The sequence below is a fragment of the Schistocerca piceifrons genome, chromosome 5 (assembly GCF_021461385.2).
Source record: "Schistocerca piceifrons isolate TAMUIC-IGC-003096 chromosome 5, iqSchPice1.1, whole genome shotgun sequence".
Lineage (NCBI taxonomy): Eukaryota > Metazoa > Arthropoda > Insecta > Orthoptera > Acrididae > Schistocerca > Schistocerca piceifrons.
The window spans coordinates 559,930,912-559,946,551 of record NC_060142.1 but is presented as its reverse complement, the minus strand read 5'-3'; positions in this window follow the sequence as shown (position 1 = coordinate 559,946,551).

Genomic DNA, 15,640 nt, shown 5'->3' with positions numbered 1-15,640 from the left:
AACTGGGAGGCCAAGCATGGCGGAAGTGGACTCAGCACGCCATTCTCGTCAAACGATCTACACGAGAGACCTTTCACGCATGTAGTGATGTGGGGTGGACCTCCATCACGCATAAGGGTCGTACCTGCCAGTGGAGTGTGTCAGCCAGGCATGAACCTGTGTTCAGTGTATGACGCCATTTGTATCTGAAGATGGTCATTATATGGACGAAACCGGTTATGACTGTGTCATAAACTTGTGATTGTGTCTATAAACAAACGAAAAAAAGTTTTTACAAATCAATCACGCACTCCATAGACCAAATGTCGTTTTTCCCAAAATAGGGATGATGCGATTACAAATGTATCAGCAAACTTCGCACCCATCATGCTGACAATGTCAAAAACAGCACTCCATTATTCAACAACTACTGTTAGCCCGTTTTCGCAGTCGTTCTTTGTTTCAATAAAATTCCATGTCACTTCATGCATGTGTGTCAAGTTTTCCTTTCTGTCTACATTATTCCATAAATTTTCAAATGTTAACTGTCCTTTGGATCACACTATATGTACATCAACTCTTACCCTGCAGCAATTCATCAACTATACTGCCTCTTTTAATAGCTGTAAGTGCACCACAAACTGTTGCTTCATTACTCCTGTAACAACAAAAATGTTTTGTCTCGAATTACCATTACTTTTATAGCTTCTACATCATTCTCCTGGCTCTCTTCATGCCTGCAGACGTGCTGTATTGCAGCTTTCCTTCCACCAGCCTCTCACGTTTCATTAGAGTAACTTCACAGCCAAAACAAAAAATTACAGTATTCTCAGCATTATGACAACAGACTAAGAGACAGAGTTGCTATGTAACTTGAATTAGTACGGTGTATGTATTAACTATGTTCTGAAACTGTATGAAAAAGTTGGAACAAATTCCTAACGCCAATATAATGCTTACCAAGTCAAGAAATTGTAACGACCAGTACTTCTTATACCTAGAGTCAGTATATTTTTCAGAATAGTTAGTGAACTGTACGAAGTTCGTAACTAGCTTAGGTATTTCTGTAACCTTACTCAACTGCCCCTTGTTATCTACTGTATGATTGTTAGAACAGCCTACAAGAAATAGTGCTTGACACCTTAATTCCTGGATCGCAGAACCTAGCTGATCTTACTGTTTAAATGGTAACACAGCACTGGGTTTCACAAAAATAGCTTCCTTACCTGTTTCGTGTGTATTCATTACGTCTATGAAAGTACCTACCATCACTCGTCACCATTCCAGAACGCTGTATTTGGCCTAACTAGTACTACCTCTGTGCTTTCAGGTCTTGTCTCAATACTACTTGCTTTAGCTTCCAAATCTACACACAACTCTTGACAAATCGGTAAAAGTGTACTTTCTGTTATTGCACTTTACGTTTCTTTTTCCATTAGTTACTTCACTGTGTGCTGCATTTTGATTTACTGTTGCATCGTTAGTTACATTTACTACTGGAGTGATATCTAACTGCTGTTCTACCGTTACATGAAAGCTGGGACCAATATTTTCATTGGTTGCAACCTCCAGACATATTAGTGTAACAACTTTTTCACTATCTCATTTGTTTTTAGTCATTATCTGTCAACTGCACTCAGTGTTCCCATTATGTAAGACTTCCTGGCAAGTCAGTGAATCGACATTTTCTATCTCTCCTGGAGTCGTTTCTGAATATATATGCTTCTCAGTAAAATCAATAATACTTCACATATTCTCTTCCTGATTCTCAACACCCTCTTCTTGACTCTTACAATTTACATATATTATTCTCCTAAAATCTTCATTATACCCTTCAGTCTCATCTATGACAATACACTTTTCCTTTTTGATAACAATATTATCCTCCTGCCCCATATTACTCTCTTCTTAATTTAGATTACTCTGCTTAACCAGCCCTTCACTACGAAGTATCTTTGTGTTTGCTGTACTGTATGTATCTAGCACCTGTTTCATTTCAGCATCAATCAAACTATCTGGGAGAGCTACTCCAGTAATTTCTTGATTTACCTCATTAAGCTTCTGGCTGCAGTTAGTAATCGCCATCCACAGTTCACTGTCTTCTCCTCACAATGTCGGCATCTTTCTCACTATAATTATGATCCCATAAGTTTCTCGATTCCTTTCCTTCGATGTGTGGCTATTCTGTTTCGAAACACTACGCATAGACTGCATGATTTCCATTTCTAAGTCAGCAGACGAACACATAATAGCAAGAAAAGAATACCAAGTAGAAGATAACAAACACATAAACTAAAAATTACAAAAAAATCCTCACACTAACTTGACAGTAAATCCAAGAGTCAACAAGAGCAAAGAAAAATGTTAACAGTACCTCCATCTCAAAATACAAGTTAAAAATAATTTAAAGATTATCTCCAAAACTCTTGTTCTACAAAAATGCGCATTCAATACTGCACCCACAATAGATCACTAACTATGTATCATTACAGTTAAAGTATCACTTATTAATAGCACTTGAATAAAGAAGCAGAAGGTCATAGTGCATCAGTAACAATATATTATAAATGTAGTTGCAGAGTATATCCTTTTCATTTAACCGCAGAATCACTAATCTGCCAAAAGTTGACAGGTGAAACTAACATGCTATTACTTTCAGCAATTGGAAACTGTGTTTGCCAAAACCTTTCGCAAGCAATGTGAAATAAAGTAATCGTGCTTTTAAATTCTGGTTGTGGTGTCAGATCTAGAACTGCCTTAACTAACCTGATATTAAAAAGGAAGAACGTTTATCAGTATTACTCAGAATGACTTTCTCATTAAACAATCACACGAAATGAGTAACTGTTGCGTAACAAAAATGTACCCTGTATTAAAGACGCGTTTATGGAATTTGAATGGACTTTTGACAATGAAAATTGTTCCTCATATTCTCTCAAAGGTTCCTTTAGGTCCTACAATCGTTTCTTTCAATGGTAACGGATAACTCGAATCTGCTCTGTTTGTACAGCACGAATGATGAGCTGTAGTAAATCACTTCGAGGCAGACCGCCATCTCTTATTTTCTTTTTCTTTATCAGAGTGCAGAAGCAAATTACATTTTGCTCTATTTCCGAAAATATGATTCACTGTCTATTCAGCAATGCAAGACGTGACACTGCAGATCTTATCAGATACAATTTCCATCTGAGAGTCTGGATAAGCTTCATGAAAAATTTATAAAGGAATAGGCATCTTTTTAATGAAACAGAAATGACTGGAACTAATATAAATTATAACTATTCGTTAGCATTGTCACACACCGTAAAATTAGTTTTGCACTCAATTTTTAAAATCATAGCGTTCACTCTTTGTCTTTATTAATAAAGTACTTTAACCAACAGTGTAGGGAGAAAGCTAATTACAGTGCTAAACACTTGACTGATAATCCACTCTAGATACCAACATGTAAATATTATTAGACACAATGAAATCGCAACAGTACAATACTTCGTGATTTGCGCTTGCAGCAAGTAAAAGTTAACGTATCTTACGTACTTACTAAACTCTCTTCTCTCTATGAAATCACGTGAAAATCGTTTTCCATTCTCAGTCATATCTGGGAGCACCTTAAATTTGCGTTCTGTGCGACACCTCAGACGTACAAACTTGTCGCTGCGCCATTATACAACCCATACACACTCCCCCACTGCGGCCGACAACTGCTACCGACTCCTTCGCTCGCCTAAGCTCTACTCAATAATCCTACAACCTATGGTAGCAAAAAATACGTATCAATCATGCGTCCGAGATACAAATGAGCTCAACGCGGTAAACATTCTAAATAAACTGGCAGACATACCAAACACATTGCCGTTTCTCACGACATATAAATCCTTCACAACCATTTCTTCTACAATGTACACTTCTCATAATCATTTCTCCTGATATGCGCACCTCTAAGAACCATTGCTCCAATTATGAACACCTATAAAGTGGCCCTAGAGGAAAATGGAGGGCTTTATGTACTGGGACACGTTTTTATTGGGAACCGCGGTTTTCGGGCTGTTCTAGAAAAACTGAGAAAGTTGACTACCATCTCAGCCTCCTCTCTACTCAGGTACCAGCGCTCAGGACTATAAGATTGCTGTTCATGCCAGTCCCTCCTTCCACTGTAGAAAAATTTCAACGATACAGATTATTTTCGACATTCGGCCGTTTTTAGTCTCAATTCACTGGGTAAACGTTACGCCACCGGCGTAGTTCTTTACCTATTGTTTGCAAACTTGACCTTTGAGTAAATGTTATGCCTCAATTTTGTGAAATTTAACAACATAAAATTAACAGTTGTATCGTTTTGTTTGTCTGACTTCTTACTATGACAATACTGTACTTGCAATGGTTATGTTTTGATCGAATTCTAAACGTAATCAGGTATTTCATTACTTTTCACAGAAGTCTTTTTCCTTTCATTAACTTTACGGGGAACTTAAATTAATAATGTTATCGCAGCAGCTGAAAATGCAGCTGGCGTTGCAGACCAGTAAATGATGACGAAAAAAGTTCAAATGTGGGAAATAATTTGTGTAGTTGCAAATGTCTGCACATGGCAGGGAGGGAGTGCTATGTACAACGCGCTAATAATTCTGACCCATCGAGGATGAGTGCGAGGATGTGTCTGAAAGGCACCTTTATATGTTTTTATTGTATGACCCGGAAACGTATCGCTATACAAGATAAAACTGCATTAAATGTCCTACAAAAGTGTCTCACTAATGATTTCTTTAGGAGCAAAGCGGGAGAAAATATGGAAAACCTTGGTTGTCGATGGTTATTGTAGGTCATTTTGTGGTAATTTCCCGACTTGGTAGATGACAAATGCCCTACATCAAATTGTTCGTCTCGACTTCCTGTACACCACTATCCCTGTTGTAAGAAACTGTCGTTTACTGCCGGCCGGATTGGCCAAGCGGTTCTAGGCGATACAGTCTGGAACCGCGCGACCGCTACGGTCGCAGGTTCGAATCCTGCCTCGGGCATGGATGTGTGTGACGTCCTTAGGTTAGTTAGGTTTAAGTAGTTCTACGTTTTAGGGGACTGATGATCTCAGAAATTAAGTCCCATAGTGCTCGGAGCCATTTGAACCACTTTTGTCATTTACTCCCTGCAGAGGCAGAGATATTTGTTTAGGTTGTACTTGGAAACCTGCTTTATCCCTGTCGAACAGACGAGGGAGAGGGAGCTAATTTCTTATCCGTTGTTAATCGTGTATCACAACAGATAACCTAGGGTGTCAGTTTTCTTCTTTGGTTGCGTGAGGGCGCTAGTTGTTTACGGTTCATAAGCCAACATTTAACGCAACGCAACCATGTAGAATATGTACTGCCATACACAAACACATCTGGTTTCTCTCATGTCATGAAAATAACGGTGTATTCATCTGTGTGAATTTCGGTGATTGTGGAGAACGTTACCTGGCTGCATTACTGTTGACTGCTGGAGCTTGCACATTCTTTACTGAAGGTGTAAAGAGATGTCACTTCGAAGACTATACTGGCAAGCTTAGATTTAACAATGATTGTGTCATTTTAGAATAACCTTGGTATTTTTCGTATTCTATTTGTAGAAAGTACGAGATATGATGAATGGTGTTCACACACGTAACCAGAATATGAGACGACACCGAACTGACAGCAATAAGCTGCATATATTTGTTTTGACTTTTAACTGAGTCTCATACTTACTTGCTTTTTTATGGAGGTAATACTGTTTAAAAGCGATTTATGTACTAAACATTGAATATGAGGCGATTTAGAGAAAGACGATTTTTCACACAACACACAAGATAAAATTACAACATAGTGAAATGTGGCTAAGTTTTAAATGACGGGGAACGAATTCGGTTGTGATTTATTATATCTAATGATATTTTTCGAAGAATTTTGTATAGCCAAAGACCATTGCGTATCAGCGATTGTAACTGATCATTCCCGTTGAACATCCGGTGCGACGCATTACCAGTGATGTTAACAGCATTCGTGTGGCAACCAGGCTTCCCGTGGCATGCTGACCTTTTAATGTCTTTATCCGTTTCATAGATCAGGACCGGTAACGGCGCATATTTAAAACATCAAAGAAAAAACTGTATTGTGGGAAGTGAATTATTACAGAATGATTGCGTCGTTTCCTGCTGTAGAAACATATACTGCCTTGACAGCGTGATAGGAAAAGGCAATACAAACTGAAGCATTTCTTCGTCGGCATTAGGCCTAACTCCTATAAAACAAAAATCACTTAGGATACGAATAGTGGTTGTGAAAGCTGATAGTGGATGACTGAATAAAAGGATATTTATCCGATGCTACTTACTATTCCGTGTTACCATTTATTCTGTGCCTCACCTCGTCATCTGAAGAGAAGTCTTGTGTACAAGGTCCGCAGTTTTCTGTGGAAAATATTCTTCGATTTCTCGACAGATTAATGTTATTCGCTGAGGTATTTTTCATTTTTTAAACTAATTTTCTACTACACATAATTTTTTCTCTATTATGGTATTTCTCTTTAATTTTCCTTATCCTTTTGGTATTACTTTATCCACTTCGATTTTGTACTGGGGGATATGGAGATCGTCAAATCAACAATTATCAGTACGATATACATCAAACTCTGTTAATCTGGACGTTACGTAATGCATATTAAATACTGACTCCATTCCAGTCGTAAGTTATGTCAACCATCAACACCACAATGTGCTCTAACCTCCAAATGCACGAACACTCACAGAATACAGTACGTTGTCCCAAAATACTGGCTCTGTTGTCTGTGGCATAGGGTAAACCTACGCCCTATCCTGAAAGTGACCGTCCAGAAGTTTCATTGGCATCTGCAATTAAATATCTTAAATTGGTCCTGTTATATCCGACATAAGTAAATCATCACCCATCGAAACAATGATAAAGCAATTCAGCTGACTACAAAATAAGACAAGCATCTCAACGAACTCAGTTCATTGCACATTCACACATACTGTGTAATCAAAAGTATCCAAACACCTCAGTGAAAATGACTTACAAGTTAGTGGTGAACTCGATCGGTAATGCTGGAATTCAGTATAGTGTTGGCCCACCCATAGCCTTGATGACAGCTTCCACTCTCGCAGCCATACGTTCGACCACGTGCTGAAGGTTTCGTGGGGAATGGCAGCCCATTCTTCACTGGGTGCTGCGCTTAGGAGTGGTATCTATGTCGGTCGGTGAGGCTTGGCATAAAGTCGTCGTTCCAAAACATCCCAAAGGTTTTCTATAGGATTCAGGTAGGACTCTGTGAAGGTCAGTGCATTACAGGGACGTTATTGTCGTGTAACGCCTCCGCCACAGGCCGTCCATTATGGACAGGTTCTCGATCGTGTTGTAAGATGCTATCGCCATCCCCGAATTGCTCGTCAACAGTGGGAAGAAGGAAGGTGCCTAAAACATCATGTAGGCCTGTGCTGAGTAGTGCCACGCAAAACAAGAAAGGGTGCAAGCCGCCTCCATGACAAACACTATCACACCATATCACAACTGCCTCCGAATTTTACTGTTGGCACTGCACACGCTGGAGATGACGTTCACTGGTCATTCGCCATACCCACAGCCTGCCGTCGGAACGCCACATTGTGTACCGTGATTCGTCAGTCCACACAACGTTCTTCCACTGATCAATCGTCCAATGTTTACGCTCCTTACACCAAGCGTGGCGTCGTTTGGCATTTACGGGAGTGATGTGTGGCTTTTGAGCAGACGCTCGACCATAAAACCCAAGATTTCTCACCTCCCGCCTAACTCTCATAGTACCTGCAGTGGATTCTGATGCACTTTGCAACTCCTGTGTGATGGTCTGGATAGAAGTCTGCCCATTACACGTTACGACCCTCTTCAACTGTCGGCGGCCTCTGTCAGTCAACAGACGGGGTCGGCCAGTACGCTTTTGTGCTGTATGTATCCCTTCACGTTTCCACTTCACTACCATATCGGAAACAGTGGACCTAAGGGTGTTTAGGAGTGTGTAAATCTCGTGTACAGGCGTATAACGCAAGTGACACCCAATCACCTGACCACCTTCGAAGCCCTTGAGTTCCGCTGAGTGCCCCATTCTGCTCTCTCACGATGTCTAATGACTACTGAGGTCACTGATATGGAGTACCTAGCCATAGGTGGCAGCACAAACCACCTAATATGAAAAACGTATGTATTTCGGGGTGTCAGGATACTTTGGATCACACACTGTATATGAATTCATGATAAGCAAATGATTTAACAATCGTTGAAAGTAATAAGGTAAAGTGTTTTCGACGTGGATAGGAGATCTGGAATGTGATTCAGACGAACATCTATCTGAACAAACATTTACATTTGCGAAAGGCGTACCGTATTTGCCAAAGGTTAGCGCATAAAGACAGACAATACTACAGAAGGATATTCACGTCGATCTTTAGCTGGAGTTGAAACCAGGTTGAACGTCTAACTGCAAAGAACCCTTTAGATTGAAGACTGAAATGACTGAATGAGATCACAAATGATTTATCTTTCCCTCCAGTTCCCATTGCTGTTTCGACTGAATCTCACTATAACTATAATCAGCAAATGGTGGCTGATGCAACAGCTACGTCTACATCATGCTACACAAGCCATCTACTGGTGTGTGATGGAGGCTAATTTTTGTACCACTGACTGAGCCCTCCAACACTGCTTCACTCGCGAATAGCGCGTTGGAGGAATGATTGAGGGCAAGCCTCTGTGTTGGCTCTAAATTCTCGAGTTTTCTCCTCATTGTCATTACACGAAGAGTGTGTGGACAGCAGTAAGATATTGTCCAGCTCTTCCCGGAAAGTGCTCTCTCGAAAATTCAACAGCAAATCTCTTCGTGATGCACAGCGCCTCTCTCTTGTAACGTCTGCCAACGGAATTTGTTGATCGTTTCCATATAGCTCTCGTGCAGCCTAGTCAATCTGGTGACGAAACGTGCAGCTCTTCGATGGATCTTATCTCTCCTATCAGTCTCATCTGGTAGAGGATCCCAGACACATGAACAACACTCAAAAACCGATCGAACAAGTGCCTTATAAGTCACTTCAATTGATGATAAATTTCCTTAAGATTCTTCCGATGAATCTGAGTCTGGAATCTGCTTTTCCCGCTATTTGTTTTATGTGGTCATGAAATCGACGACAGATACAGTTTCCAGCAGGTTGTCATCAAAGCATGATCATTATCAAGCATACCTGGGATGGCTTTGAAAGTGCTGTTCAGAAGATATCTCCACCCCCCATTCTCACGGGTTCATGTTGTCAGTTTCCTCCAGAACTATTTCCTCCAGCACCACTTTACACATTAGTCGAGTCCATTACAAGTCGTGTTGCGGCAGTTCTGGGTGTTCGCGGGCCCCCTAAACAATATTAGGCAGGTGTACCAGTTTCTTTGGCTTTTCAATGTAAGTCATAATTGTGTACATCTGTCCTAAGGCCCTTCTTAAAAATTGGAATGTCCTCCGCTTTCTCCCAGTCGCTAGGTACCCATCGTTGCTCAAGCGAGCTACGATAAGTTGCTGTCACACGGGGAGTAAGTTCTTTTGCGTAATACTGGGTACCTCTTCTTGTCCTGACGCCTACGACCACCAAGCGATTGTAGTTGTTTTTCTATTCCGGGAACGGTTATCTCAATATCGCACTACGATTGAAGTGATGAGCAATTTCGGAAGACTGAATTAAGTATTTCGGCCTTCTCCCTGAGACTTCAACCATTGTCTATGAATTTACAAATCGTCTTCAACTCAGCTAGATTCGAGTGTTTCGTTCCACACGAACCTGGAGAAGTCATCTTCAAGTGGATTCTGCACATCATGACGCCAGCGTGGGAAGAAGTTGGCCGCCAAAATAGTCTATAACCCCCAGCCTAAACAGTAACTTCTGCAGAGCGCTTCGGACAATGAAAACTCTGTATTCTGCCCTTTCCGGCGTCGTAGAAGGTGCTCTCCATGCCTAACTCATGTTTCTTAGTTAAACAGTTAAAAACACATGGAGGACGACGCATAGAAGTTTGGGTCTGGCTGTGAATCGTTCGGATAGACAAATGGTGAGACGCTCAGTATAAGCTGGAATTACGGGTCCGAGTCCTGGTCCGGCTCACATTTTCATTGTTGATTCCATCATACGGATGATGGTTGTTCATATTTGCAACTCTGAACACATTTCGTGAAGTTAAGAAACTCGTTCGTCCTGGTGCTCCAAAATGTGTCCAAATTACTCTCCCTCTCTGCTACTTTCGTACGCTGGCGAACCTGGAGGGGCCTCAGTAATCCCAGACACCTTCTTTACACCGTAGTCTGAATTATTTATGTAGACCGACTGTAGCCGAGTTTACATTTGTTTCTCTGGTTTTGCTTAACCAGGGCGAGGTGTCAGCATCCATCGATCTTCAATGGGGACCATAAACCTTCCGTACTTACTCATCTTTCTAAGATGTTATATCAATAGCCCGACTTTTGACTGGCCACAATAGAAGTCCTTCCACGAGTCTACCAATAATTAGCACGGAGCCTGTGAACACACTAATTTCTGAGAATAGTCTCTGTAGCCCCTATACATCCTGATACCGAGCAGAGGTAGCGAAGCGGTTGGCTCACTGGACTCGCTTTCGGGAGGACGACGGTTGAATCCCGCGTCCGGCCATCCTCATTTAGGTTTTCCGTGATTTCCCTATATCGCACCAGGCAAATGCCTGTATGGTTCCTTTGAATAAAGGGCATGGCCGACTTCCTTCCCCATCCTCCCCTAATCCGATGATAAGACCGATGACCTTGCTGTCTGGTCTCCTCCCCCAAAACAACCCACCCCCCTCTCCCCCTATACATCCTGCAGAGGTAATCTTCCTGGTATGACTTTTTTCAGTCAGTGCCAGGCAGCCACCTTTCAAAACACAGACCAGACGCGCTCTGATACCAGGCCTCTTGGGTCCATGCGCGTGGGAGTGGTCTGCAAATTAGCTTGGGGCTGATTAACTGCAGTTTATGGAGCTACTGCACTCCCCTCGTCTATTGGGGAGCCCTGGTTGCTTCTTTAGTGGCTTCTCCTGTTGCTGTGCATTCGATTTAATATAGCAAATGGTAATCTATGTAGCAGAGGGTTGACAGTAACTGGTACTGATGCACATTTCGTTATCCAGTGATGATTAATTTAATACGAATAGATTTGACTCTTTATTAGACGTCAAACGCAAGTTACTCGACAGTTCAGAAAAAGATTTACCTTAACATTATCGCTCTGTGCTGTTTTTAAATTTGTGCATATGGAGTTATAGTATAGGTAAGTCAAAGAAATCGTCCTAAGTGACTACAGGATTGTGCGGTCATTTTTGACAGTAAATGTTTGCTGAAGGATAGGATCTTGCCAAGGGAACATATCATTACTTCTATGTTTCGTATCATCTAATCAGCTATCACACTCTCACTCTTCGTATTATTGGTGTAAAAGGTTTTCCCCGTTTTATTTCACGCCTGATATTCATCTAGGGTACCAGCTTTCAAACTCACTGATACATCTTTTAAAATGTACATTGCAGTCCCTATTTTTTCTTAACCTACGTTCACACTTACTGACTTTATAAAATGCTAGTCGAATACCGGACATTGCCGAGGTATGTATCTATTCATCTCCTACCACGTCTCCATCCATTTCCTCCTCTATATCCTATTTGCCCATCAGCTCCTCGTTCCTATTGTAAGTAGGCTGTTTAGGTTTTTATGTTGGTAACGCCACGTAGCGCTGTGTATGAAAACCAATGACTGTGCTGTGCGCAGTCTGTGGCTGGTTGGCATTGTTGAAATATTCGCCATTGTGGTATTGCGCAGTTGGATGGGAAATGCGCGTAGCGTTGCGCAGTTGGAGGTGAGCCACCAGCAGTGGATGTGGATGTGGATGTGGATGTGCAGACAGAGAAGCCAGAGTTTCGAGAGCGAACGATCTGGACGTGTGTCCGTTAGAAAAAGGAAATTTGGAAGACTGCGTGTCATGAACTGATATATGTGTTATGACTTTTAAACACTATTAAGGTAAAAACATTGTTTGTTCTTCATGAAAATCTATCATTTGCTAACTATGGTTTCAGGTGCTGTCAGGATATCATCCACATATACCATTACCTTTTCTAAAAGGCGGGCCTTTATACTGCATCCAGTGCCGCAATGAACACGCCTGCACATACATCCAGCCCAAACGGTAGAACTCGAACCTGGTAACTCATACCGGCGAATATAAACGCGGTATATTTCTTCAAAGCTTGTGTCAAGGGTAACTGCCAGTACAAATTTTTTAAATCAAGGCCTGTCAAATGCTTGACACCTTGGAATTTCTGTATTTACTCTTCAAAATTTTCCGACCTGGTCCGAACGGTTATTATTATGTTGTTAATGTCCCTTGGTCTAATACTAATCGAACGCTGCCGTCTGATTTCATGACTGCTAACAACAGACTACTATGCGGTGACATCGAAGGTTCGATTATCTGCTAGCGCAACATTCTTTGGATCTCTATTCCCACTGTTTTTCTTTTCGACCACGGTATAGAGTAGGTCGCACGACAGAATGTTTGAATGTGCTTAACTTGCATTTCAAATTCATATCCCTTGTTAATTCCACATTTCTCTGAGAATACTTCTACAAATTGATATAATACTTTACTTAAGTAATCTTGTTGTGACAGGCTTAAGTAAGAAGATTCGGCTGCTTTTTCTTCAATCTGTTGTTTATAGTGACAGCTTCCGAGTCCCAATCGGGTTCCCGTTCATTATTACTTTTATTAATGATACAGACATTGATAATAAATGTATCTTATCATTTACAGTTACTTGGACATTCCGGCAGTAATTTATACAGGGTGTTGCAAAAAGGTACGGCCAAACTTTCAGGAAACATTCCTCACACGCAAATAAAGAAGAAATGTTATGTGGACATGTGTCCGGAAACCCTTAATTTCCATGTTAGAGCTCATTTTAGTTTCGTCCACCTACGCTCGGTGGAGCACGTTATCATGATTTCATATGGGATACTCAACCTGTGCTGCTAGATCGTGTGCCTTTACAAGTACGACACAACATGTGGTACATGCACGATGGAGCTCCTGCACATTTCAGTCGAAGTGCTCGTACGCTTCACAACGGATTCGGTGACCGACGGATTGGTAGAGGCGGACCAATTCCTTGGCCTCCACGCTCTCCTGACCTCAACCGTCTTGACTTTCATTCATGGGGGCATTTGAAAGCTCTTGTCTACTCAACCCTGGTACCAAATGTAGAGACTCTTCGTGTTCGTATTGTGGACGGCTGTGATACAATACGCCGTTCTCCAGGGCTGCATCAGCGCATCACGGATGCCATGCGACGGAGGGTGGATGCATGTATCCTCGCTAACAGAGGACATTTTGAACATTTCCTGTAACAAAGTGTTTGAAGTCACGCTGGTACGTTCTGTTACTGTGTGTTTCCATTCCATGATTAATGTGATTTGAAGAGAAGTAGTAAAATGAGCTCTAACATGGAAAGTAAGCGTTTCCGGAAACATGTCCACATAACATATTTTCTTTCTTTGTGTGTGATGAATGTTTCCTGAAAGTTTTGCCGTACCTTTTTGTGACACCCTGTATACTTGTCCGGGGTCCTTATCAGTGCCAGGTCAATTTGCCAGTTGCGACGGGATAATGTGCATTTGGCCCGGTAGACGTCGATTCAAGCCTACATTTCCCGCTGCGCATGAAGTCTCAGTATGCAAGGCATTGTAAGGTTCTTAACCACAAGGAATGAGCATAATATGGCTTCCTTTTCCGTGGCAGTCTCAGCCTGCACCTGATTCCTTATCACTTGCACTCTGTCCTGTAGACCACCTACGACTTTACAATTCTCCACTGGCAAACTGTGTAACTTCTTTACCCGATCAATACATTCAAATAGCTGCTCATCTATGCAAGAGGCACTCGCCCCAGTATCAGGTATTATGCCATTTACTTTTGCTCTGAATGCAGCCTGTACATGTTCTACCTCCTATTGCTCCACGGATCGCGGATCAACTATTAATTCTTCTTTCATATCGCATCCGTCATTATAACGGAGTAAATGCACACCCACATTCTGCCCTCCCTCCATCATTTTTAAGGAAGGGCTTACAGAGGTCGGTCGGAGTTACGTTCTGTCACTCCTGCCGATACTTCGTCTGTCACGTATGTGATTTTCACCCCGTCTGTCCCAGTTTGCGATGTCCCATATGCAACTTACACATGTGGCTGACTATTCGGTGGCTGAGGTGGGGGCGGTGGCATCGGAATAACGATAATATGGTTCACAGGCATATGACCTGTTTTGATGGCTTGTTGTGCCGGCCAATTCGCTGGCCCTGTCCATTGCCACTGCTCATTGTCTCTTCTAATATTTTTGATTACGGAGTTTCCTCGCTCTTCGCTCCGTCTCCATCAGTTATAATTATATCCCCCCCCCCCCCACACACACCACATTTTGGTGGAGACTGGTTCATGCTGGCATACTGATTCGCATTATAACCATTGCCACTGCAGTTGTTATTCGCAGGCGTCCCATTATACATTGGGTTCGCCTTCTAATCGAGGTTCTCTTCATGCGAATATTCGTTATTTTTGCCATAACCATTTTTACGAGGGCTATCACACCCTGATTTCTCGCTTAATTATTACTTTGACCGTTATTTGAGTATCCTTGCTCGTTCTGCCGGGCATCGTCGTGTATTAAGTCCAAAGAATCTGTTATTGCCATGAACAGTTCCTGGTCGGTATCAGGTAAGGGACTAATTTTTCCGTAATCTCTATTGGTAATTTGCCTTTTAGTATTCGTAAAACATTTCTCGCGGGCATGGGTTCATCCCAATATCTCGTCTTGTTCAGTTATCGCACAAATAATTTCCTTAGGTTACCACAGCGAGGGTTAAAGGGTTCAGGGTTGTATACTTGTTTACGTAGCCTCTCCTGTACAAATCTAGACCAGTACCTGGCTAACAAATTTTTTTCAGAGTCCTAGAACATCAGACACTATTCCACGATCTCCATCACCCACAGTGCCGAGTCTCCCGTAATAAATTAAATCATGAACTGAATATTTTGTTGTTCAGTCCATGACACCAAACACGTTTCGAATACTCTTTACGAAAATCACGGGATGTACACTTTTCTTTTCATCGTTAAATGTTTGAGATTGCCTGTGTTTGATTCTCGATTCTTCATGTTTTACTTGTGCTACGGTTGGTAGCATTCCGGCCTCGTTTTAAGCGACAATACAGGTATAATTGGTTGACGAGAGCGGTTGCGTTCTCCCGCAGTCTAATTTTTCCACCCCGCGTAATTAAGTGGTTCATTTCTTATTTCATTTTGTTTATTAACGTGTAAAACTGTGACTCGAGCTGCAATCGAGGCAGAGCCTGTGTGATTTAATCGTTTTCCCTGTGATCTAAATTGTACGAAATTTCGTCCACGGGGTTAGCATTATTTATCTCTCGATTTAATAGGACGCTGTGCACCTTGTGTAATTTATCTACGCGTTTGTCTAATTGTGTTGCCTTTTGTGGAATGTCTTTGTTTTGTTCAACCAATTCTGCGTTTTGTTCTTTTACCACATCGATCTTCTGTGACAAA